General features: G+C 35.6%; 1 protein-coding gene across 3 annotated transcripts in view; it reads left to right on the top strand.

The window, feature by feature from the left end:
- The first annotated feature begins 379 nt into the window (after positions 1-379).
- slc8a2b (solute carrier family 8 member 2b) overlaps positions 380-26,265 on the top strand; it is a 100,310-nt gene continuing 74,424 nt past the window's right edge. For 2 of the 3 annotated variants that reach the window (XM_058745259.1, XM_058745262.1), the window contains exon 1: positions 380-514. The gene's annotated coding sequence lies outside the window, so the exon portion shown is untranslated. The remainder of the gene's footprint in view (positions 515-26,265) is intronic. The other variant, XM_058745260.1, reaches the window with a different exon arrangement.

Here is a 26,265-nt window from a genome sequence, read left to right on the forward strand (position 1 = left end):
GGGTTTTACGTATACGGTAAAAGGTGTTCTAGCTTTAAGTGGAATCCCGGACGCTAACCAGAATCCATAGAAAGCAGATATCAGAATTTCATTTTCATTATTGAATATACAGCTAAGGAAAAACATGATCTGTAATATCATAACATTTCATAATGCTACATTTCAAAGGGTTGTAGTTAGGTATTGATAGATAGATTGGTAGATAGATGAACTTTTGCCAGTACACATGTCAGTTGACTTCATTATTTTCCTTCATGTCTGTCACCTTTTAGATGAAACAATGCGCGCTCTAGTGTTCAGTTGCCTGCGCGTTCGCGTACCTCCCTCCCCACCCAGGACGCGCTCGAGAGTATCTCTCACTGCACGAGAGAGTGAAATACACCAGAGCCAAACCGCAGAGAGACACGCGCATATCAGCACAACCGGAGCAGTTTTTCAATGAATGACCCAGCAGCAGCAACATGCGCTTCACAGCCACGCCTGCCTTGAACAACACCGCAAACTAGGATACAAGGTATGACAACACATCAAACGCGATTGAAATGCGCTGATCCACAACTTGAACAAACTGTTTGATCGCGCAAAACGTGAAATGCGGCTTCATTTGAGATGCGTTTTCATCCTTTACATCTCAGTGTGATGATGCTTGCTTCTGTTTGGGGTCGAAAAGTAAACGAGCACGAGTCAAAGAGCAGGTGTAATGGAATAAAACGAAGCCTTCAACTTATTTTGCTTTTAAATGTCAGAGCATGTTCTTTATTGGTCTGTTTGGTGCAGATAACATGCAAAATTAATGCTATTATTTTTGAGTTCTGAAAGTATTGTTAGTGCGCGTTTGTGTGAGTGTAGATTCTCGTAGTTGCGGATGATGTGAAGATGCACACTCCGTTTATAAAGGATTATAGCCTATATTTATAATGTGTGCATGCATATAACCATATGACTTCTGCAGAACTGTGCTATTCATTTTTGGGTTATGTCTTGCATATATAGGCTCATGTGGGCTTCCCTTTGGTGTCTGTGGCCACTTGTTTATTTCTCTATGTCAGTGTGATCGCTTTAAATGAAAGCAGTTCGCACAGGGGATCGTATAGTTTTAAATGCATCTCAAAACCCGTTATTATAACGTGATGGATGTAAATGTTTGGTTACATAAACGGAACGCTCACTGTGTGACCTTCATATCATCGTTTTAATTGTTGAATCTGAGATTATGAAACAGTGTAATGGTCTAAATGTCAGCGATGTGATAACGGGCACTTTATTGCTCGGGACCTGACGGGGATGCACCATGCAGGCGGGGTTTCCTCGGTTTTTCTGCAGATGGAGGTTCCCTTCTCCTCCCCTCCCCTTTAAAACGAGTATTCAGGGTTTGTTTAGAATGGAATACTATATACTGCCTACTGTTTTCTAAGAGCGCGATTTATTTTTAATACCACGCATAAAATGGCAGCATTTACCTGACAGACATTAATTTATTCTGCGTTATAAGAAATCACACCTCTCTCTGTGACAGAACGGGACTCTGTCAACAGCCGAGAGAGAGTCAGGGGAGCGGCCCGCGCTTTTCGTAGCCAATGAGACACTGTTAATCATTTTGCGCGTGGATTTTTGCTGACATCAGGTTGGCTGATGTGTCGAGAGGGCGTGTCAGCGAGGTCAGCGAAATGGCTCAAATTGCAGTGCCATTAAAAATGTTAAATGAATCACCATATGCAATGATAAAAAAAAAAGTTTGAAGCAGTGGAATAACACATTTCTTTGGTAACAAACTCATTATGTATTTTTTTTTTTTTTTTTTAATTTAAGTGGCATTCATATCTTCTTAAAGCTGCAGTCAGAAACTTTTTTGGGTTAAAAGTGATCCGAAATCAATATTTGAGCAAGTAACCAGCCAGTGTTCAAAACTATCACCTTACTTTAGCCTGATTCTAGTGGTTAGTTTATAATAATGTTTTCTAATTTGAGTGGTACAGTTTGCGGGAAATTCGAGCATGCTGCTGCATCATTACATGACGTCTGTAAACATAAAGAAGTTGTCCCGGCTAGTAGGCTATCGCATGTGAGGATCCTGCAGGAGGCAGCTGGTTTATAGCCTTTTCTCACAGCAGCTTGAATAATTAAATGTATCATTTTGATGGCAGATTGTAATCCAGAAAGGATTATGTGTTTATGAAACGCATGTGAATGAAATTAAATTATATTCCAGTTTTAAATGTGCTTCTGATTACAGATAGCCTGGGATTATACAAGATTTGTATTTTAAAGAAAACCAGTTCGAAGGGATCTTAGTTTGCTTTTTGGGTTAAAATAATTTCTTAATATGAAATTCGAATGGCATGACAATTAGATTAGACTGTACAGAAATTGAAATCTACAGGCTAATACACACTATACTCATTGTCATGCAATGCTGATGTTGTTAACATTAATAAATTGAGAATAAAGTATAGCAATAATAATAATTTGCATGGTTAGATGTGATATGAGCTAACCGATCGTTAGATTTAATTACCATTGGTAGCGCGATTTATTGTAATGCTTTTTTCCTCAGTTGGTCAGAACAAACGTGGCAGACTTGTTACTTGTTCAGATGGCAATATACGGTGAAAATTCTTATTTGGGTCATATATTCCAAGTAACCTGTCCTCCAACCAATACGCCCGTATAGGTCGTTTGTCCAAATCCCTGAAATACGACCCATCAGAGCGTATACTACAATTGCGCCCCTATCGGCAACAGGACATTTTCATATTAATGTTTTGTACTCTTTTATCTGCGTTATAGTTTGGGTTTCGTGTAGCTCGGTTGGTAGAGCATTGCGTTATACGGCGATATGTAATTACGTGATCATGCGATCATGGGTTCGATCCCAGACAACGCACGCGCTCATAAAATGTGCACTAAAAATCGTGATTTTGCATGATTCCTGTAAGAGGTAGGTTTAGGGGTAGGGTTAGGTGTGGTCATTCGTACGAATTAGCCACCTAGTAAAATATGTACGAATACTGTGAGATCGGTGTAAAAAGTCCACACATTGTATTTAAATAAACGCGCATTTTGATTGGTAATGACAGTCATACGTCATTTCATGATGACAGACGCAACACGAGACTGTCATTATTTTTACGCGTGCTAGAGGGCGCTTAACTTTAAAACGTAAATATAGGTCGTAATAAGGGCTTGCACAAACGACCTATAGGGTCGTTTTTTGTTGGAGGACAGGCTCATTCCAAGACGTAGGCTAGAATCTGTGATTCCGAAGTACAGTATCCACACCGGTGCAGTGACTGACAGACTGACACGCATACTCAAAACATTAGATTCATCCGTGCTGCAGCTGTGCCTGAGCACAATCCCACGCATGGAAGATAATTCCGCACAGAGCTGCAATTCCAGGTTTTCAAACAGAGATGGCAACAAAGAGGCAAAACCTACGGACTGCAGCTTTAATTTTTTGTGAAAATGTCTTGGACGGTCTGAAATATTGAGTCAAAAAAAGCAAGACTCCAAGTTGATTAGACCTAGTTCTAGTTCATTAATCATAGGTTAATTTAGGATAATTGGGACATCCATTTCTCAGTCATCTCAATGGCAAAATGCCCCAATTTACCTGGTTACCCCACTATTTACCGAATTAATTAATTTAGGAATTTTATGCGTATTACAGTATTTAAAGCTTTCCACAACGGCAAACCATGGGAACATCTGTGATCCCCAAGCAATTTCTATAGCAAATATGCATCTTTCTAGTTGTTCTTAACTACAGTATTTTATCAGCTAGAAATTACCCTCAAGCCATGGAAATCAATTGATATTTATCATACTGCAGATTGGTATGGTAGGCTACAATATTCCAAACATAGCCACCAATTCCTCTAATTAATCAACAGCTTGTCATGCATACTGTATGTGCCTGCTTGCCTCTTGATTTATAGATTTATATGACAGAGTCACGCAGCATTAAGGGAAATCTTGAGGCATCTCTAGAGTCAATGAATATGCAATCGCTAGCTTCAGAAAACATGACATGCAAGCATGCAAAGACAATGTGTTAGAAGAAGGTCGAGGGCAAGCCAAGAGCTTCTCCTGTACATCAGTGTTTGAATCCTCTGAAGACGTGCATGTGATGCTCAGACGTGGTGGTTGAACATGCGTGTGCTTGAGCTGTTTGACATTCTTATCGTATTCACTCATCAGTCATATCCTCTCCTCTCTTCCTTCTCTTGTTTTCCTGCTTGACTGCACTATTGCAAATAAAAATGTCCCAGGACTGTGAGGCGGGATGCGGGACTGCAATGGCTGGCTGCCTGTTAATGTTCTGTGTGCGTTCAGCATTGAGACGTGAGTGAGAGTTTAAGTCAGTAACTGCTGCAGTGTTCACACAAACACAGAGGAATTCCTCTTCTGCACGCTCTGAGTGAGTGTATGTGTGTGTGTGTGTGTGCGCGTGTGCATGCGCGCGCATGTGTGTAGACAACATACCCTGGAGCAATTCCTACTGAATGAGAGCAAAGCGAATGCTTCAGTGTAAAATTTTCAAGCTCCACTGCTCTGATGCTCCTCATATTTATTTCCCTAATGAACGTACAAATGATTGTTCTAATAATTTTAACATATTATTTTTATTATTATTATCTATCTTTCGTTCTATCTGTCTGGCTATCTATTTATCATTCTGTCATTCTAACATAGTCCTATCACTCTATCATTCGAATACTATCTATCTATCTATCTATCTATCTATCTATCTATCTATCTATCTATCTATCTATCTGTCAGTCTGTTGTTCCTATAAACCTATCATACTATAAATTTAATTTATAATCCAGTATTGTGCATTAATTGCATTAATCATCCATTAATCCTTGGGGGAAAAATATGAATAATATACTAAAAAATGGTGTAGGATTTTATTTAACAAATTTAACAAATAATTACTTATAGTTAATTATTAAAATGTGACATTTTTAAATAGAAAGACTTAAACAGCATTTTCTTGTAAAATGTACTCAATAATCTTTTATTTACAACTTAAAATTTTTCTTTTTTTCTTTTACAGTTTAGGACAGCTCTTGAATCTCAGTGTATTTTTCAATCCTTCCACCATTTTAGGCCAATATCTTTCATCAGTTTTACAGTTTTTCTCAGTCGCTTTGGTGCATTTCTCGAATCGTCCTTAATATTTGCAAAAGAAGTATGTGCATTTCTCAAAACAATTTGTACAAACAGAACCACACAATGGATTTCCTGCAAAAGCCAGTAACTTACTCAAAATCTTTAGTTCATCTCTCAAAAGTAAGTATTTATGTCAATGATCATATCAGTGCCATCAGAATGAAAAGTCCTTGTGTCATTGTTCACAAACAAGATAGTCAAAATGCTTAGTCATGTTGTCAATGCACTCTGTGCAAACAGTGCAAACAGTGCACTCTGTCAGTATTACCTGATGTAAACTATGGCAGCAGTTTGGATGACATTACTGTACTGAAATGCAGAAGGCTGTGCTTCTTATGTATGCCATATATCCATTTCAAAAGTACAAATTTAAACATTACTGTAGTGGGATATTGATTGAAAGAGATTAAGGATATGGTCGATCTCCTAATATTTAGCTGCACCCTTCAACCATTGTAAGGCCATGATTGACAACACGGTCCACAATAGCGGCCCTTATTTCATCTGATATGCGCCTCTGTTCTTGGCCTCTTCTGCCTCTTCCTCTGTTTTGCCTCTGTACCCTTCCACCAAGCATCCTTACTCCTCTTCTTTCTCTCGGCTGTTGACCCTGATCGTTTTCTGGATGTTCATCCATTGTCAGAATTTGTAACTCTTGTGTTGTCCTCTGTCTATATATGCTTACCAATTGAAGATTCATGAGATGCACCTTTGAGCTATTTCAGAGAACTGGTTTATAATTGATTGATCTATATTCTCTTCATTAGTGAAAGTCAAGATTCACTTGCACAATTCATGGCAAATTTACAGAAATGTGTAGAAAAGATGTTTGAGAGTTTATGACAACTAGATCAACCATTTTGCATTTAATGACTTGCACGATGCACTAATGTTCTAGATGTTCTGAGGGGTAAGACAATTGCACAGAGAACTATATAACACATTTTGAGCAACATGATATTAGAAACTGAAAATGTGGGAAACCAAGACATATATGCATAATCAGTTGCATAAATGTACTAAAGCAATCGCAACTTGTTCAAAAGAATGAGAAACTGCTTTTATGATGTGCACAAGTGACTAGATGATCTGAAAATTACATTTCTGATCTGAGAAATGCACCAAAGCGACTGAGAAAAACTGTGAACTCTAGATATTTATGAACATTAAATTGTCAGGTTACATCTGCCTCAGAATATAGAATTATGTCACGCTAGAAAGAAGCATTGAAATGCCTGTGAAATCTCTACTCTTCACCACAATATCCCGTCCCTTTACCTTATTACCTGGCATGTGCTTGATAATTTTGTGCAGCACCAGAATGAAGAACAGGAACAGACTCACGGCCTGCTGGGACTGCAGGCACTATACACACTCATACATATGCATGCGTACTGTCAGCCAGGACCCCGCTGTGCCCACCCACTCGCTCTCATTGGCCACCAGCCCGTCGCTGTGGGAGCAGGTGTCGTGCAGTTGGCAGATTCATCTGTCGTCATGACGGGGGCTCCTCTCTCTCTTCTTCTGAGATCATTGTGTCCCCCTTCCACTCCTCTCATCTCTCAACCAAACTCAACAGATTTGCTGGTTCAGGGACGATGGAAGAGTCCGGAAGGCTAATAATCCAGAGCAGTGACCTGCGAAATTAGAGGCCAGGAGCAGAAAGCTGAGCCATTCCAGATCGTGAGCAAAACTTGCTGATAAACATGTTTAACTTTGACAGAACGGATGCTGCTTCAGGCCAAAGGATGCCAGCAAGGTTCTTTTGAGATTAGTGATTCAGATTTGGGCTGGATTCCCACAGGATGCAAGATACCTGCATCAACACCAGCTGATTCCAGCCAAGTCAAATTAGTATTGTGTATAGTGGTTGGGCACAATTTTGTGTGATGCATGGACTCTTTTGAATTAGGCCAATAAGCAACTACCAGCAACTGCATAGCAAACTATTTGAAATCAGGGTTGCCAGGTCTGCGAACCAAAACCAGCCCAATTGCTATTCAAACTTGCCCAAAACTAGCTAAATTGCATCCTCCAGCGAAATCACATTCTGGGGGGTTGGCCGAGATGGTCTCAAAAACAGCCCGCGGGAAAAGGGTAAATGTGGCCCAATTCAATGGTAAAATCATGGACTTGACAACACTGTTTGAAACACCTGTCCATCCATCTATCCATCCATGTATTGTTGTATCCATCCATCTATCTGTCTATCGATCTGTCTATCATTCTGTCGGTCGATCAATCCATCCGTCCACCTGTCTATCTATCTGTCCATCACTCCATGCATTATTTTATGTATTGTTCTGTCATTTATGTCTGTTGTTCTATACATCTATCCCTCCATCCCTCCATCCATCCATCGTTCTGTCCATCCTTCCATCGTTTGTTCTATCCATCTTTCTATGTATCATTCTGTCATTATGTCCGTCGCTCCATCCATCCTTTGTTATCTTTCCATCCATCCATCCATCCATCCATCCATCCATCCATCCGTCCGTCAGTTTTTTGTGTTAAATTGCATGACATTCATCATCCATCATAATCAACACCCTGGCAACGGTATAACAAACCTTATGGAGCACTTGAGTTTTGCATGATCAAGGACTACTCATAAAACTAAGAATAAAGAAATTCAGTTTTACTTAAAAGATAGCTTTAGTTTTAGGTTACAGCAAGCATAATTGGTTATAGAAGTGAATGGGAAGTCCCATTACGATATAAAGCACCAATGCAGGGGTCATCTCGAGGTTGGACAGAGTGATGATTTCTCTCTCTCTCATTCTCACTCTCACATTGTTCATCATGCTGGTCAGAAAGTAAAGCCTGTAGGCTTTCATATGGTCACTATGACAGAGCAAGACCTGGACACGTGCTCAAACAGCATGCCGCACATGTTTTCTCTCTTGTTTTGTTCTCTCCTCGCCGAGAGTAATGCGTGCAGCGCTTCTGTTGTGTTGTGAAGCTCTCTGTGCGTTTAACTCTTTACAGCCCATCAGACTGACGCCAGTCAAAGAGCATGACCTGTGTCTCCTCTGCCCTCTCGCTCTCTCTCTCTCTCTCCTTTCTGTTTTTGTGCGATGGAGTGAGGTAAATGTAGAAAAGGAAAAGGAGGGGAGGAGAAAGTAAGAAAGTACACAGTTATGGATCCATTAGCCTTGGTCATTCCAGTCAGGCTGACTGCGATGGGGAATTGAAGTGTTCGTTCACCTTGAGGATGTCTTGAATGCTTAACCTCATGCTGTTTTTCTCCGTTATATGGGTGGAAGAATTTGAAACTCTTTTAGCTCAGCACAAATGCTCTAGAAGGTAGTTGTACCTTTATGATTATGTGAATAATCAAATGTGCCAAATTAAATTTTTATACAACAATAAATAAACCTCATAATAACCTCAAACTTGTGAAATTTGTTTATTTATTTATCTGGTTGCTTAAGTATTTATTTATTTAGGAAAGTTCAAGGGTTTAGTTGTTGTATGCATATCTTGTAATGGGAGAAAATGTACAAAAAAATGATTGTTTTGAATAATAAAAAAACACGGATGATGCAAAATGTATTAATATGTTACTTTATACTACTATTATTGGGGTCAGTACAATATATATATATATATATTTTTTTTTTTATCCAACAAGGATGCATTAAATTAATCAAAAGTGACAGTAAAGACAGGTAAAAATGAGCACGTTTTCACAAAAATATTGAGTAGCACAAAGGTTTTCAGCATTGGTAATAATCAGAAATGTTTCTTGAGCAGCAAATCAGCATGCTAGAATGATTTCTGAAAGAATCATTTGACACTGAAGACTGGAGTAATGATGCTGAAAATTCAGCTTTGCATCACAGGAATAAATTATATTTTAACATATATTCAAATAGAAAACTGTTATTTTAAATTGTAATCATATTTCACAATATTACTGATTTTACTGTACGTTTTATCAATAAATGCAGCCTAGATGAGATTGTTTTTGTTTTTTTTGGTATTTTAAAAATGTAACCCTGCAAGTTATTAGCGTAATGCAGCAATGTAACAAAATATTTTTAATTTTATTTTAAAATGAACATTCCCCTGAAAAAGACACTATGTAGCCCTAGGGATGAATTAATTTATATTTCAACATGCATCAGACCCCAAAATTTCCAGAGTTTGAAGCACAACCACCTAAAGAGCAGATAAAAACAGCATGTTCCTGAAATGTCAGAATAACCGAACGACCTGGAACAGTGAGGTAGCAGCGTTTGTGATTGTGATGGAGATGTGTCTCACACTCTGGTGGAGTGTAAAGGCTGTGCTGAGGCGGGAAGAGTTAGCTGTTCCAACCACCCGTCTTTCATTTACTTTTGCTCTGTAACGGCAGACTCGCTGAGGTGTGTTGACAGGTAAAGAGAGAGAGAGGAGGAGAAGGACACCATGCAATCCAGAGTAAAAAAAATGGAGAATAAAAATGGGTTATTATAGCACTAAAGGCAATGTCAGACAGAGGAAGTGCAGGTGAGGGACACAGAGCAGAGAAGCGCATTCTCCAGGGATAAAGCTGAAGACATGGCCTGCTCTCTCTCTCTCTCTCTCTCTCTCTCTCTCTGTCAAGGTTCTGACCTCATCTTGCGGCTGAACTGTAAGTGTGTCAGAAGGACAGACAGAGTCACTGCTGTGTGTTTAAAAAGTGGAAATGAAAATAACTCCATGACATTTGTGTGTTTTTTCCAATATGATAGAACATGGTACATGGAAATAAGCAGGTTTTCAATGTTTTAGGTGAAAATATATAGAAAATATTTAATGTATTAATTTTATTTTTTTGTCCTTTAAGAAGCAGCATTTCAAACAGAGGGTCAGAATGAGGGTGGAAAATGAATTTTCTTTCCATTGATGTATGGTTTTTAGGATCGGACATTATTTGGCCGAGATACAACTATTTGAAAATCTGGAATCTGAGGGTGCAAAAAAATCTAAATATTGAGAAAATTACCTTTAAAGTTGTACAAATGAAGTTCTTAGCAATGCATATTACTAATCAAAATTAAGTTTTTATACATTTACGGTAAGAAATGTACAAAATATCTGCATGGAACATGATCTTTACTTAATATCCTAATGATTTTTGGCATAAATGAAAAATCATCACAAGCCCTTTATTATTTTAAATTAGATTAGACTTTCATGTTTTTGTTTCCACTTCAAACTGAGTTCATTTTGTAATTTTGTTGTGTGTTTATTTTTTTTAATTATTTTTTAAAATATGTATATATAGTTTTTATTACTTCTTATATATTCATTTGACTTATTTTAGTACTCTGAGTTAAACTATGCTGAGAAAATAAGTTTTCATATTTTATTTTATATTAGTTAACTTCTAAGTTTAGAAGTAATGAAAGTGTTTTTTTATACTTTTAGTTTTAAACACTATAACTAAAGTTAACCTTGTACTGTATAATAATTGAAATGGAAAATAATGTAAAACCATATACATACATAATTTTGTTTATTTCTTAAATTGGGGTGAAATGCATGTGTTTGTGTGTGTGTGTGTGTGCACGATTCTCAACTTTCTTGTGCAAACCACGTAGCTTAGTCATGATTTGAGCTCACACAAACACACACACACAGATCCCTAGTGAGGGCCGTCTGTGGGTTTCAGTCCGCTAGAGCAGAGGTTCAGAGGCATGCTGATGTTCTCCGGGTCTGACAGCTCGTGACAGGGAAAGAAAAGACAGAATTTCAGCCGAATTGTCAAACACAGCCTTCAGCTGAGCTCCCGTCACAAACCAGAGCTCAGGGGTCACACACACACTCACTCACTCACTCACTCACACACTCACACACACACACACACACACACACACACACACACATCCCTCAAAACTGAGACTTCTGCTTCTGCTTCTGCCCCAACCCAAAGTCCAACATGTCACTGTGTGTTTGCAAAGTACTTGTAAAGACAAGAACTATAAGTCATGTCGTGTTTTTCCAGGACAGGTCTCAGACACATTCAGAGTAGACTAGATGAAGCTCCAGTGATTTCGCTGAACCCATGGCTGCTCTCGGAGGTTGTGTGTTTGTTTCTGATCCTCTGGGATTCCCAGGTGTGATCATTCACAGACATCATACACAAGAGAGCAATTACTTCAAACACTGTTTAACACATGCATCAGGAAGATTATTGAAGCTAAACATATTGACACATTATTGATCATTCATTGATTTTCTGTGAAAAAAAGCTATTTTTTGGCATTATTCATTTTGATTTCTAGGAAAGACAGCTATATAATCTTAAAGCAACCTGAGAAACTGCTATGAAGTAAATGTTTTCCATTAATTGATTCCCTTCCCCCCCCATTGTTTTATGCATATATCTCACAAAAGAATTTAATTAGTAGATGCTTTTTTGAAATGTTGATCTGTTCACTCAAAATATAATTAAATTTTTCTTGAAAAAACATATATGTAAATGTATATACGAGTTATATAGGAGTTATATATGTGTGTGTTATAATTTTTATATATTTATTTATTCTTAATTGTGGCATTATGTTAATAACAATTACTTCGTTAAATGTAACAATTACTGTAATGCATTCATATAAATAAAGTAAATAAAGTGAAAAGGATATAAAAAAAAAAAGGGACAGTGTGTGTAATAATATAAAACGAAAGTACAATGGGAATTAATTTAGAAACACAATACAAGTATACTAGAGCCTGTGTTTCTCCGCCCCAGGAGGCCTTTGATATTTTTCCCCCATCATCCATTGTTGTGGAAGCAATATTTGGAAATGCAATTTGTTTCTGTCTCATGCTTTGATTTATTTATTTTCAATTTTAGGAGGATGTTTTTCATTTCTGTTTGTGCCTCATGTTTTGAACAGTCTCACTGAATCTTCTATCTTTGGCTTTCCTGGATTTTTGTGTCTGTTTTTTTTTTTTTTTTTCACAGCTGGACTATAGATAGCTTGGTATCTTTTACATTCTCGAGGTTCTCCCAGTTTTGTATATTGCATTTAATTAGATTTTTATTTGTGTTTGGTTTCATCAGTGCTTGTACAGTCTCTCCTTCTCTCTATCTAACCATGTCCATCAGTTTTTATTTTGTCTGGATGAGAAAGCATCCGTCTTCCATTTTTTTTCCAGAAGGCTTCTCTGTGGAGATGAATGGTAATGTCATTTCTCTATCTTCCTCATATTTCATTCTCTCTGTTCTCCCTCACCTCGTCTGCCCTTTATATCACCCCTCCATCTTTCTGCGTGTCACTCACTCCTCCATCCGTCTACTGTGTCCCCGTCAGTCTCTTAAGAGATTAATGGAATAGATCGACGCGTTCAGTACAGTGTCAGAAATGTACTTTTTTAATAATGGCCAATATTTGCCCGCAGGAATTGATTTCAGGAACATTTTGTACCTTTTATAAGAGCTTTTTTTTTTTCTAAGCATGTAAAAACACACATCATGCTGTTCATTTTTATCAAATATGTCACAGTATATTTAATCTGAACAATTTTGGCTGTTGTCTATAAAATCAGCATATCATAACCGAATAAACTTTGGCTGGAATACATTTCATGATTTAAGCTGGATTTCATATTTATGCAGCAATCTATTGTTTAACTTCAGATTTTGATATATCACCTTTTTTTCATTTGTTAGGAGAGTTTTTCTTTTCTCATTCAGTGTTTTCAGAGCTGTTTATACATTTTTTATTTTTATTTTTTTTTAAAAAAGCCCCACCTTAAAACAGTTCTCATTCAAATTTTACTAAAAATTTCAAAAAATTATTAGAAAATATTATTATTATGGATATGGATGTATAAAATATGTATGTGTGTGTGTTATACCATATTTTATACATCCATATCATATGTGTGTGTGTGTGTGTGTGTGTGTGTGTGTGTGTGTGTGTATGTATGTGTATATATTATTAGTTCATGTAATTAATAAATAAATCAAAAAAAGTAAAAAAGAATTTAAAAATTATTATATAATATAGTAGTATTAATTATACTAATGTATTATGTAATAATAAAATAATAATGTAACTTTATATATACATATTAATTTGATTAATTCTATATATAATATGATTATGCATTATTATACTAAAATAATTATTCATGATTAAAATATTAATTACTATTATTTATTTTTTTTACTTTTTTTGGAGCCATTTTTGCTGCAAACTCTGTTTCATTTCTGATCCCAGTACTTCGTCTGGACAGAAGGTCCGTTTAAAATATGCATAAAGACATTAGGAAAGAAAAATGGGCCAATTAATCAGTGAAATTGAATGAACTCTCTTTTCTGCAAGTCCAGCACTGAGATCTCATACGGAGAGAATGGAGAGCGAGAGAGATCTGCTGACATCTGTCTACTTTTCCTGGCTCGGCTTATTCGTGCGAGTCAGCAGCGCTGTGAAATGTGGCATCTTTCCTGAGCTCTGCGTCCTGATTGACCCTTCGTCAGTCTACAAACCCCCCGCCTGTGTTTCTTAATCCTGCTCTGCTGGTTCTCTCTCTCTAATCTCAGCCTGATCTATAATGACACAACTGGGAGCCGATGGGCCTCACAGCCATTAGCAAAAGGTTATGGAGATATAGCGTTTCCACCAGGTGGGAGTAATTAACGCTGTGTGTATTGCTTACAAGAGTTTTGGATCCTACTGATAACAGACAGACAAGGAAAACAAATAATTACGGGACTCTTGACAATCTGCTGTCTCTGAGTCTGGAATTAATTACGAGCCTTGAATAGATCCATAATGAATCTTTAATACGTATTAAAGCAGTAAATTCTCCCATATGCTGGAGTTTCTTGAAATAATCTCAGGGTGAAACTACACCCTGACATGTGCATGGGGATACTTTCATTACAACTACAGAATGAAACTTTAATTTCACAGTGTCTAGCTTTTATTGTATAGAACAATAAACTCGGGCGTACATGCAGTGACTGAGGAAATCCACAGTTAAAGGAACAGAAATACTCAGAAATTACAGTTTGCTCAAAATAGACTCTCAGGCTATTCCAGATGTAGATGAGTTTGTTTCTTCATCAGATTTGGTGAAATGTAGCATTCCATCAAATGCTCAGCAATGGATGCTCTGCAGTGAATGGGTGCCATCAGAATGAGAGTCCAAACAGCTGATAAAAACATCACAATAATCCACACCACTCCAATCCATCAGTTAACACCTTGAGAAGCCAAAAGCTGCATGTTTTTAAGAAACAAATCCATCAAGACGTTTTTAACTTTAGTCCATTATACATAATTTTGCTTTCTCCAGTGAAAAATAGTCTCCTCTGAATCAGGAGAAAAATATGCACAAATCAAACACTGTTTACAAGCAAAAAACAGTCCAAAACAGCTCTAAAGAAATATGTTGTTGGATTTTGATGTGAGAGGACAACAGGAGATGGAGGAAGCGTTATTATGGATCATATTTTGGCCAGAATCAATGGCTTGAAGTTAAAAATGTCTTAATGATGGATTTTTTCCCCCTTACAAACACACAGCTTTTGGCTTCATAAGATGTTAACTGATGGACTGGAGTGGTGTGGATTATTGTGATGTGTTTATCAGCTGTTTGGACTCTCATTGTGACAGCACCCATTCACTGCAGAGCATCCATTGGTCAGCAAGTGATGTAATGCTGCATTTCTCCAAATCTGTTCTGGTGAAGAAACAAACTTATCTACGTCTGGGATGTAAACTCTTTTCTGCTTTTAAAGAAATGTATCCTGGAATACATACTACAAAATTACTGGCTTTTTATCTCAACCGAGATTTTACACCAGCATTATAAAATTGTAAAGCTTTGCTGGTTCAGTGATTAAGATGAATGTTAAGTTTTCTTCTTTCATTAGTTAGGAAACATGTCTACAATCTCACACTTTCAGTGTCAACCGAGTAAAGAAGGCAGTGTGTTTATTATTAGTGCTGTCAATCGATTAAAAAATGTAATCGCGTTAATCACAGTCATGTGCTGTGATTAATCATGATTAATCACAAATTTAAAATACTAGGATTTACCTGTAAATTTGTTGAAAAAAATGCATGAAACTAGTTTAAGGAAACAGAACCTTTCACACTTCCGCCAGGTATGAGACATAATCCTTATTATTCTTTTATCATTATTCTTTTGTTTTTATTCAGCCATTATCAGCCTTTAAACTCGCAATAAAATGTTTACCAAGCCACATCGCTTCAATCCCAGTATACATTTACCCAACTATTATCAAAAGTATTTCTAAATAAATACAACAAAACATTTTCTTGTGACCTTACGTGAAGTATTATGACAAAATGCATTATGAAGAAGAATTGGATCTGTTCTGCAGCTGCATTAGAGCTAAAATTAGCATCATGCTTCATAAGACAATTTATGAGATTAATAGTACACTTTTACTCAGAACTCACTTCAAACCACCATCGAGTGTTTGTAATAACTTCCTTTTGCGATCACATGTGGGATTTGGTCGTTTACTGTTATTAAAATATGCTATTTATAGCCTTTTATATCGCTGCACAAATTAGCATTTCAGATGTACACATTCAACTCAAGAAAATCACATACAGACCATATATATCGTAATTGTGTGTTTATTATCTAATATAATCTATAGTGGCTGTTGTCATGTTTATTTCTGCTGTGTAAAAGCCTTAACATGTATGCTCTGCTGAAACTCACGTTGTTTGATGTTACAACCGCCTCTCCGTTCTTAAGTTGTCAGGGATACATTCCAAGAATAATACACATTAGTAAAAGGATCTATTTTAATTTTTATTTGTCTATATACACCTTGGGCGGCCGTGGTACATTAAAAAAGTAGCCCAAAAAAACGCAACCCACGGCTCTGTAATTTTTCCCACGACTGTATTTTCAAAGTAGCCCACTTGTGCCGCTGCCCTGGCAACACTGGTGCTGTACCCTCATCACACAATGATAGATGACCTTCCGCACTGCGATGACGGGAAGAAGTTGGGGTCAAACCTTATCGAACGATTAATCTTTGTTAAAAAAATATTAACGCGTTACATTTTTTTGATTAATCGCATGCGTTAACGTTGACACCCCTAGTTTATTACCAATGCAGATCTTCAGTCTTGATTTTTCGTCTGAGGTTTATTGCATTAAGTCAGAACTTCAATGAGGCATTGCACAGATACAGAGTATGTGATGTTGGTTTTTGAAAGTGCAGTCTCTTCTGCGCACCAAGGCTGCATTTATTTGATAAAAATATAGTAAAATTGGCAATATTGTGAAATGTTATTACAATTCAAAATTAACTTTTCTATTTGAAAGTATTTTAAAATGTAATTAAAATCTGATTATTATCAATGTTGAGAACAGTTGTGCTGCTTCATATTTTTGTGGAATCTGTGACACATTTTTTTCAGGATTGTAAGATGAATAAAAAGTTCAATCTTTGAAATAGAGATCAATTGGCTTGAAATAGAAATCTGTCGTAACAGTATAAATGTCTCCAATGTCACTACTAATCCATTTAATGCATCCTTGCTGAATGAAAGTGTTAATTTCTTTCAGAGAGTGAGTGTGAAAGCGTCTGTCAGATCATGATGATGATGATGATGATGATGATGCAGTAGGTCAGTAGTGTTTGTTATATACAGACTCAGCGTTCTGTTGCTCTGGAGGACGAGGGCCTGTAAAGTTCCTTAGGGTTTGCCAAACCGCAGTCAAACTGCAGATTGATAGTGTAATCTGTCCACAGACTCGCCAACTGCTGAGTAAACCTGCTCTGCTACAGAGAAACACAAACACTGAGCCTCTCCAGCTGATACATTTCTGGAATTACCTTCTTGGAAATGACATGAATGATGAATAGATTTTATGCTGTGTGTATTATTACATGAATAAATAATGCAGGACTGAAGTACAGAAAGAGTGCACAGGTATTTAGGTGTGGCTCATTCTGCATTCATGAACGGCTGTCTCTGCTGGGAAATATATGCAGAAGATGCAGCCGACTCTGTGAATAAACAACCTGGTCAACAAATAGAACAGAATAGATAGATATCTATCTAGATATCTATCTATCTATCTATCTATCTATCTATCTATCTATCTATCTATCTATCTATCTATCTATCTATCTATCTATCTATCTATCTATCTATCTATCTATCTATCATCATTCTATCACTCTATAATTTCATCATTCTATTAATTGCTCTATCGTTTTATCATTCTATCACGCTATAATTTTATTGTTCTATTTACTGTTTTATAGTTCTATTTATCACTCTATCTTTTAATCATTCTATCTATCATTCTATGAATGTATTAATTATATTTCATTTATTAAATAATAAATTATTATATATTTAAAATATTTATTGATTTATATATTACGAATGTTTACATATTTAAGAATAAATATCAATTTATTTAGAATATTTTTGTTAAAATATTTATTTATTATTTAATGTTTTTAGATAAATATTATTTAATAATTGTACATATTTATTTTACTTTTTGCTTTTGGTCTATTTTTTGTGATTCTTCTAGTGTGTATTATGTTTTTCTGTTTTGTTATTTGTTTTGGAAACTGTAAAAATAAAAAATAATATTAAAAACAAAAGTATAGAATAATTGGACAGTAATAATTAAAACGTATTCGTTCGTTGTTCATTATTGTTCATTATCGTTATTGTGTTCTGAAGCAATAGTTCCTGATTAAAGGCTCTGATTGATCTGAAACGATTGATTGGAGGTGACTTCATCTCGACGTGATTAGGATGTTAACGGATTGAAAGCAGGTCAATACTTCCCTCGTCTGGTGCTTCCGTGGAAAACTGGCTGGAAGGAATCTTTTACAAAAGCCACATTTAAAACATAAAAAGTGAAAGCTGCTTGCCTTTCTTATGTGCATTAACCAGATCTGCAGTGTTTTTTTCACATAAAATGCATTTTTGTGTTGCTGAATGTGCACGTTGTGTACTCTATATTGAAATGAATTGGTAATCAAGTCTTGTGTGTTTCAAGAGATGTGCTATTTGTGTGACTCGCCTTGTGTTTCAAATCGCTCACTAATGAAGATCTATTGAGTTGAGATGCTGCTTTAGAAGGGTTTAGATCAGATCCTCCGTGCTTGCTTTTGTTATGGAAGTGCATTAGCGTATGATATCTGTAATATCATGTATGAGAGCGGAGCACCTCATGGCAGGTGATGGATGAGATGCTGCCCTGTTCCTCTCTTGTCCTCCTCATCCTCGTCCATTTGCCAATCAACCCAGATTGAATGCGAATGCAGCGTCAGGCGTCTGCCCTTCTCTGAGCTCACGTGGATGGAGAAGCTGATGATAGGAGACGTTTCTCTATTTCATTAAGGGCGAGGTGTCTCTCTGTTTGCTGTGGTGGAGGTTTCACCACACTGATTCAGATTTAGTGAAGACGTCATCCTGTCAGAGATGAGGACTCTCTAAGGTACAGTACTATGAATCAGATTTCAGATTTTCCTTTTATGTTTGGCTCATCCAGACACATGTTTATTAGGCATTAGTGATTTTATGTCTGTAGTGTGCTGTGGGCTGTTGCAAAAATCTCTGGTTTGTATTATTGCAGTGTTGTAGTGATGCTGGTTATACCTTTGCATTTTCAGTTAGAATGGATAATTTTGGCCTTGGATTTGCTTTTCATTTTTAAAATATTTATATATATGTTTTTTTAAGGAGTTTAAGATAAACTATTAATATTAATATTAGTAGTTATATATATATATATATATATATATATATATATATATATATACATACTGTGTATATATATATAAAAAGTCCTTCTGAGTTTATTCTCATTGTGATTAAATATTTTAAATAATTCTGATTTAATTAACAGCCCTGTTTCTGAATAATATTCAGGATTTTTATGTGAAATAACTTTGCCATAGAAACAAAAATAATGGAAAATATACTGTGATGTATCAAGCCAGAGAAGCTTGTTTTGAAAATGACCTTCAGTTGAACAAGAGGAGATGGATGACAGAGACTCATATTACAATCAACAAAGTCTAGTTAATTTCATAGTTTTCCAAGCTGAGAAGAGTCTTGCATTTAATTGCTTTTTTGTTTCCATTTTTGAAGAATAAAGTTCTCTGTGCACCTGGGAAATGTGCTGAAATATTATCAGACTGGCACCACACTGGCTTATAGTTATGGATATTATTATGTTCGTTAGCATTTTGGCTAAATGTGAATATATTACACAGTGGGGAAATATTATAATGGGTGAATCTCACAATCAATTATTTCATATTTCACCTCAAAATAAAAATAAAAAAAATAAGAAATTATATTTAGCATAAAATACATTTACATCCTCAAGTGCTCATTACTGTAATGGAGACAAAAATAATTTTGATTGAAAACAAGTATAAATTAAATTCAGAACAACAAACTAATAATTATGCTATATAAATGTATGTTCAGGTATGTGTTTTGTGATTTAAATATAATGTCATTATTATTATATATTTATTTTTTGCATTACAGTAGAATGACCGCTATGAATTGGGGAATGTGCTTATTTTTTGTCACAATATATTAAGAAAACAATTGATATTCCTTAAAACGTGCTTTGTTTTTTTTTTATGCAGAATTAATTTTATTATGCTCTTAATTTTCTTTCTTTATAAATAAATGAAAATTTTCTTTTGATGCTGGGGCAAAATATGACTTGAAATAGTGTTATTTTAGTGCTACTGATGTACTATTACTATTATAGTTTTAATATTTTGAATTAAATTGTATTTTTTTAATGTATTTTTGTTTTTAGTTTTAGTAATTATATAGTGTGTCATTTTATATTTTTTTTGTAAATGTCTATATAGTTTTCTTTAATTCATTCATATGGATTATTTATTTAGCTTTATTTATTTTAGTATTTTAAGTTAAACTAAGTGAAAATTTGAAATATCGCCTTGGCAACTATATATATAGCTAAAATTTTATTTAATTTTTTATTTTATGATAATTTTTTAGTTTTAGTTTTAATTTTCGTTTTAGTTGATGATAACCCTGACTTGAAAATTTCTTGACAGTTTTTATTGGATTCACCCAGAAGTAATAATGAAATTCTTGCACTTTCAAGTTTTTCAAATCTCACGTGGATTTCAAATTCGATTCTTTTGCTCTTTTCTTGCTTGCTGGTTGAACATCAGTGTAATATCACGAGCATCACTGAAGTCATGTATCTCCGTGTCCCAGCGGGATGGAGCGATGAGTGAAGGTAACGTGCTGAGCAGGACTCTAGGGAACCCAGACTCAAATTGTCTTTAGCAATCCGGATCTCCAGGGAACTAAACAAGCCTGGTCTGGTCTGAACAAGATACATTCTTCTCAAGCAGAGCTGAGGTACAGATATGTCTCTGGTTTGCTCTGCGGTTTCTCTATAAAGTTGAAGAAAACGGTTGTGGTGTTTTCTGAAATCAATTGTTTGAATGGATGCACGCCTGTGGGCTGCTTATAGATACGGGTCGTGGGTTTCTTCTGTTCCCTGGGAGATTTCTGGTTAAATGAAGTTACTGCTGGGCCACGACTGCAGGAGAGAAGGAGAAATCAATAGAAAGACAAACACAATGTGAGAGTTTCATCAATGACCTCATTTCAGCGTCGGTGTCAGTCTCCAGTCCTATTTAGATGGTAATTGTTTTTCCATCAGGACATCGTTTATAGAATTTAGTTTCATTTAATTAGCCCAAAACTTGTGTTGAATCCTTGTTTGACCATAGGTTGTTTCACCCTTTATAGTGGGAATGTGTGGATTTGGCACAATGGGAGCTTGTTTCACGGGACATTTTGAAATTACACCAGATTTACTGCTGAAAAATAATAAAATGAAAAACAATTGGCAAAATGGGCTATTATAATAGCAGCAGCAGGTAATGCATAATATTTTTGCTTATGTTTGCATCCTCAGCGTGAGACAGAAGTGTCACTGAACATCATGCTGTAACTCCCTCATTCACTGTGCATTCATTCCTGTCTGAATGCATGAGATTCATTTCAGAAGAGCCATATAATGACTTCAAGTCTTCCTGGAGGTTCCTGCTTATGAGTTTGGAAGCCGGTTTAAGTGATTTTGGTCAAAAAGCATGACAAAGCATGACGCATTTTAGCAAAGAACAAAGAATGCTTTAGATGTTTAACTGAAGCTTTATGTTCTGGCAAGCTATTGCTGTGACTTTACACAAAATGTTTCACAATTACACCTTTCAAAAGCACGAGGTCAGAAATGAATACTTTTATTCACCAGGCAACATGTCCTTGTTTCATTCCTTCAGTCTGTCCAGCCGGTCAAGCTGAAAGGAGGAATCAGGAAATGAAAAAGTAAAGCGGCTAGAGAGATTAATCAAAGGGAATCCCTGATTCCACTCTCATCAATCAGAAATCAATGCACCGCCCTTCAAACCTCAAGAGAGCCTTCAGAGATGACTTTCATCGGCTTGAGCAAATACACACACACCTAAATAACAGAGGCTGCTGTACAAACAATATATTTAATAGTATATTAAAAAAATATTTGAAGTATTTATGATTTAGTGGTGGTGATAGTGATGATGATTTAGTATAAATAAAACGTATTTATTTAGAAATAAATATAATTGAAAATAAATAGAAATAAATAAATATAAAAATTATTTATATGTAGGTGGACTGTATAACTCCAGATAACTGGTCAGTCAATGTGGATTTTTCCAATTTTATCATTTATAAATATTAATTATTGAATATTTAATATTGAATATTTAAACCGAGGTTATGTCCTTGGTTGCTACTAACAACATTTTTCTGAAAGGAGATTTTCTTTAAGATGTTGGAAAATGTGACATAGACACTGAGCATCTATTTTATTATCTAAATATCATCTAAAAAATGTATTATATAATATCTAAATATGTAATCAATTAATTATTTGATTTGTTAATACAATTAATAAGTAATAATTAGCATAATGGTAATAAAAAAAATGAATTTGTGTATTCAAAAGGGAATTTCGCTTTTATATTTCTTGGGTGGGGGGGGGGCTGTTGGTTTCAAGTAAATGCACAAAATGCATTATTTGGGTTACACTTTACAATAATTCACTAACACTTAAATTAAACAGAAAAGCAAGCAGGTGCATGACTTGGCATGGCAGCCAATAAAAATAATGAATAACTGTTTCCTTACCTAAATCCTGCGTTTGGACCAGGCTCGGTTGCAGAATCACTTCACTCTGTGCTTCTGAAAGTACCCGCGACTCGCCCGAGCGCGAGAGAGAGTCGTGTGCAGCGTAATGATATTAATAAACACAGACTGACAGAAAAACTACACTGAAAAGTACGGGCCTGCGTCTCAAATGGACCTCATGAACTTCTGTGTTCATTATCAGTAAACAACAGACCAGACATCTGCATCACACAGTGCTGCTGTTTACTGCATCTCAGCACAAATCAGCATATCAGAATGATTTCTGAAGGATCATGTGACACTGAAGACTGGAGTAATAATGCTGAAAATTCAGCTTTGATCACAGGAATAAATTATACTTTACAATATATTCAAATAGAAAACAGTTATTTACAATTTTACAGTTTTTACTATATTTTTAATCTAATAAATGCAGCCTTGGTGTGCAGAAGAGACTTATTAAAAAAAAACTTTTGAACAGTATCTGTGCAGTAATGTACATGAAAATGAATTAAACACAGGATTTGTACTTGGACATTTTATCACAAATTGAAGCAGTTCATTGTTACTGGTTTAATATGGCTTGATCAATTCAAAAGTTGCCTTTTGTCAACTATTTTATTTATTTGGGTCTGTTTTTGAATCACCCAGTCGATTTGAAGAGCATGTGGATGGCTTCACGCACCAGCAGTGATCCGAGCGCCGCTGCTGTACAGGGACCGGTCTGAATAAACAGTAAACACTGGAATCTCACTGATGATCAGATCCAGGGACAGAGCAGCATGAAGCTACGCTTGTGACGCTTTCAGAGCACATAAACACATACATCTGCACACACACCCCGTTTATCTAATTATTCCTTCTCGTCTGGTTTGTGAGCTTGATCGATACCGGCAGCTTGTTCTGCTTGCTTGGGCCCAGAGGCGGCCGTCAAACACACACACACACACACACACACACACATGCATGCACTTAAATGTTTCATTTGCTATCTGAGACCCCTGGTAGCAGCTGCTTCCCTGGTGTGATCATCACAAACAGACCCTCCATCACTTTTTCTTTTTTTCTTTCTTTCTTTCTTTCTTTCTTTCTTTCTTTCTTTCTTTCTTTCTTTCTTTCTTTCTTTCTTTCTTTCTTTCTTTCTTTCTTTCTTTCTTTCTTTCTTTCTCTCTCTTCATGTGGTTGTTTGTTTCTGTAGACAGTAATGAGTTGATGTGTTGTGTCCACATCGGTCAACTGCTTGCTAAGTGAGGAAGCGGAGCTGGATTGTGATTGGCTGTCTGGTTGGTGCAGGGTGAGATTCACTCATAAAGGAGATAATCTGCTTGTGATGTGGCTGTCGTCTCCGGTGGTGACAGCGTTTTGTGTGGCATTGGCAGTAGTGTTTGTGTGTGTGAGAAAAAAAAAAAACAAATGGTAATTTTTAAAGGTTATACACGTGGTCGGAATTGTTGGTACCCTTGGTAAATATGATCAAAGAAAGCTGTGGAAATAAATGTGCATTGTTAATCCTTTTGATCTTTTATTTAAAAAATTCAGAAAAATCTAACCTTTCACTGGAGAATAAGAATTTAAACTGAGGGCAAATATCATTATGAAATAAATGATTTTTCTCAAATACATGTTGGACACAATTACTAGAAATTCTTATGAGTAAAATACCTTTGAAGTATATTCCCATTCATATTCACAATTTTGAGCACACCAGCGTGATTATGAACATGAAATTATACAGCCATGGCTTCCTGTTTCACAGAAATATAAATATGAGGGAAAACAAAACAAAGGCCAAATTCCAAATTAATCACCCATCACAATGAGAAAAACCAAAGAATATATTTATGATGTGCAGCAAAAGATAATTGAGCTTCACAAATTAGTGAAGTGGCTTTAAGAAAAGAGCTAGAGCAGTGAAAATTCCCGTTTCCACCATCAGGGCAATAATTAAGAATTTCCAATCAACATAAAATGTTAGGAAACTGCCTGGAAGAGGACGTGTGTCTATATCGTCCTAATGCACGGTGAGACGGAGAGTTTGAGCGGCTAAAGACTCTCCAAGGACCACAGCTGGAGAATTGCAGAAAATAGAGTCTCGGGGTCAGAAAACCTTTAAAAAAAAATATCAAACAGCACCTACATCACCACATGTTGTTTGGGAGGGTTTCAAAAGAATAAATCAATAAAATAAAATAAAATAAAATGCTTTCACCAATCACCAGCATATTCAGTTATCAGACACGACTGGAACTTCAAATGGGACTGGCTTCTATGGTCAGAAGTAACTAAAAAATGAGCTTTTTAGCAGCAAACACTCAAGATGGGTTTGGTGAACACAGGGATAAAAAGTACCCCATGTGTACAATGAAATATACTGCTGTATTTTTGATGTTGTGGGCCTATATTTCTGCTGGAGGTCCTGGACATCTTGTTTAGACACATGGCATCATGGATTCTATCAAATACCAACAGATAAAAAATCAATAAGTGACTGACTCTGTTAGAAATCTTATAATGGGCCATGTTTGGATCTTCCAACCGTACAATAATCCAAACACAAACCTCAAAAACAACACAACAATGGGTCACTGAGCACAAAACCAAGCTTCTGCTGGCCATTCCAGTCCTCTGACCTGAACCCTGTAGAACATGAGTGAACTGAAGAGAAGAAGCACCAACATGGAGCTGGGAATCTAAAGGGTCTGGAGTGATTCTGGATGAAGGAATGGTCTCTGATCTCTTGTCAGGTGTTCTCTGACCTCATCAGGCGTTATAGGAGAAAACTCCTATACTATTTTGGCAAATGGAGGTTTCAAAAAGTATTGAATAAAAGGGTAATGCTAGTTCCAATGTGTATTAGAGAAAAACATTTATTTCATAATGATATTTCCCCCCATTTTAAATTCTTATTCTCCAATGAAAGGTTAGATTTTTGTGAATTTTTAAAAGAAAAGATCAAAAGGATTAACAATGCAGATTAATTTCCACAGCCTTCTTTGATCATATTTACCAAGGGTACCAACAATTCTGACCACTTGTGTGTATGTGTGTGTATATATATATATATATATATATATATATATATATGTATAATACTTAATTAGATATTTAATATTTAATTAAAAACCAGTATATTTTTACATTAGGCAAAATTCCTCTCCAAATTGATTTGTGATCGTACATGGCAGATACTTACATAAGATTGTACATCGTACATGTGATCGTACATTAATCATTGAATTTATCATTTAAGGAACTGAGTAGTGCGAATGCAGATTAACTAAGTATAAATGTGTTTGTTCAAGAATAATATAAAAAATATTGTCTATATTATAAAAAATATAAGTATTTTTAATAAACCAGGATTATTATTGTTAACTAAAATTGAAACTATAAAACCATTAACTGAAATAAAATATTTATTAAGTTGTATTTTTATGTAAATTAAATTAAATTAAATTCTTATTTTATTTCACAAACTTGCCAAGGCAAAATGTTTTTTTTGTTTTTTTTTGCTTAGTTTAAGTTGGAGTACTAAAAAGACTAAAACTAAATAATCTAAAAACTAAAACCTAATAAATATATAGACATAAAAAAAACTAATAAAAATAAAAAGCACACAACTAATTACTGAATTTTCACAATTTAAATTATTATATTATATCATAATTTCTTTTGACTTGATATGTATGAAGTATTTTTTTATTTAATATGTAAAGACTTTTATTTTGATATCACCTGGTCTAGTCACTCACCTGTGTGTGGGTGACATTTAGGGAAAATGTTTAATTTGGGATAATAAATCTGTTCCATTAATTTATTATCAGCTGCCTCTTCCTGAGCATTATTATGTGGATTTGGTGCAAGCATTGAAAAATCTCAACCTTCTGACTGTGTGGGTGGG

This window comes from Onychostoma macrolepis, chromosome 15 (genome assembly GCF_012432095.1).
Source record: "Onychostoma macrolepis isolate SWU-2019 chromosome 15, ASM1243209v1, whole genome shotgun sequence".
Lineage (NCBI taxonomy): Eukaryota > Metazoa > Chordata > Actinopteri > Cypriniformes > Cyprinidae > Onychostoma > Onychostoma macrolepis.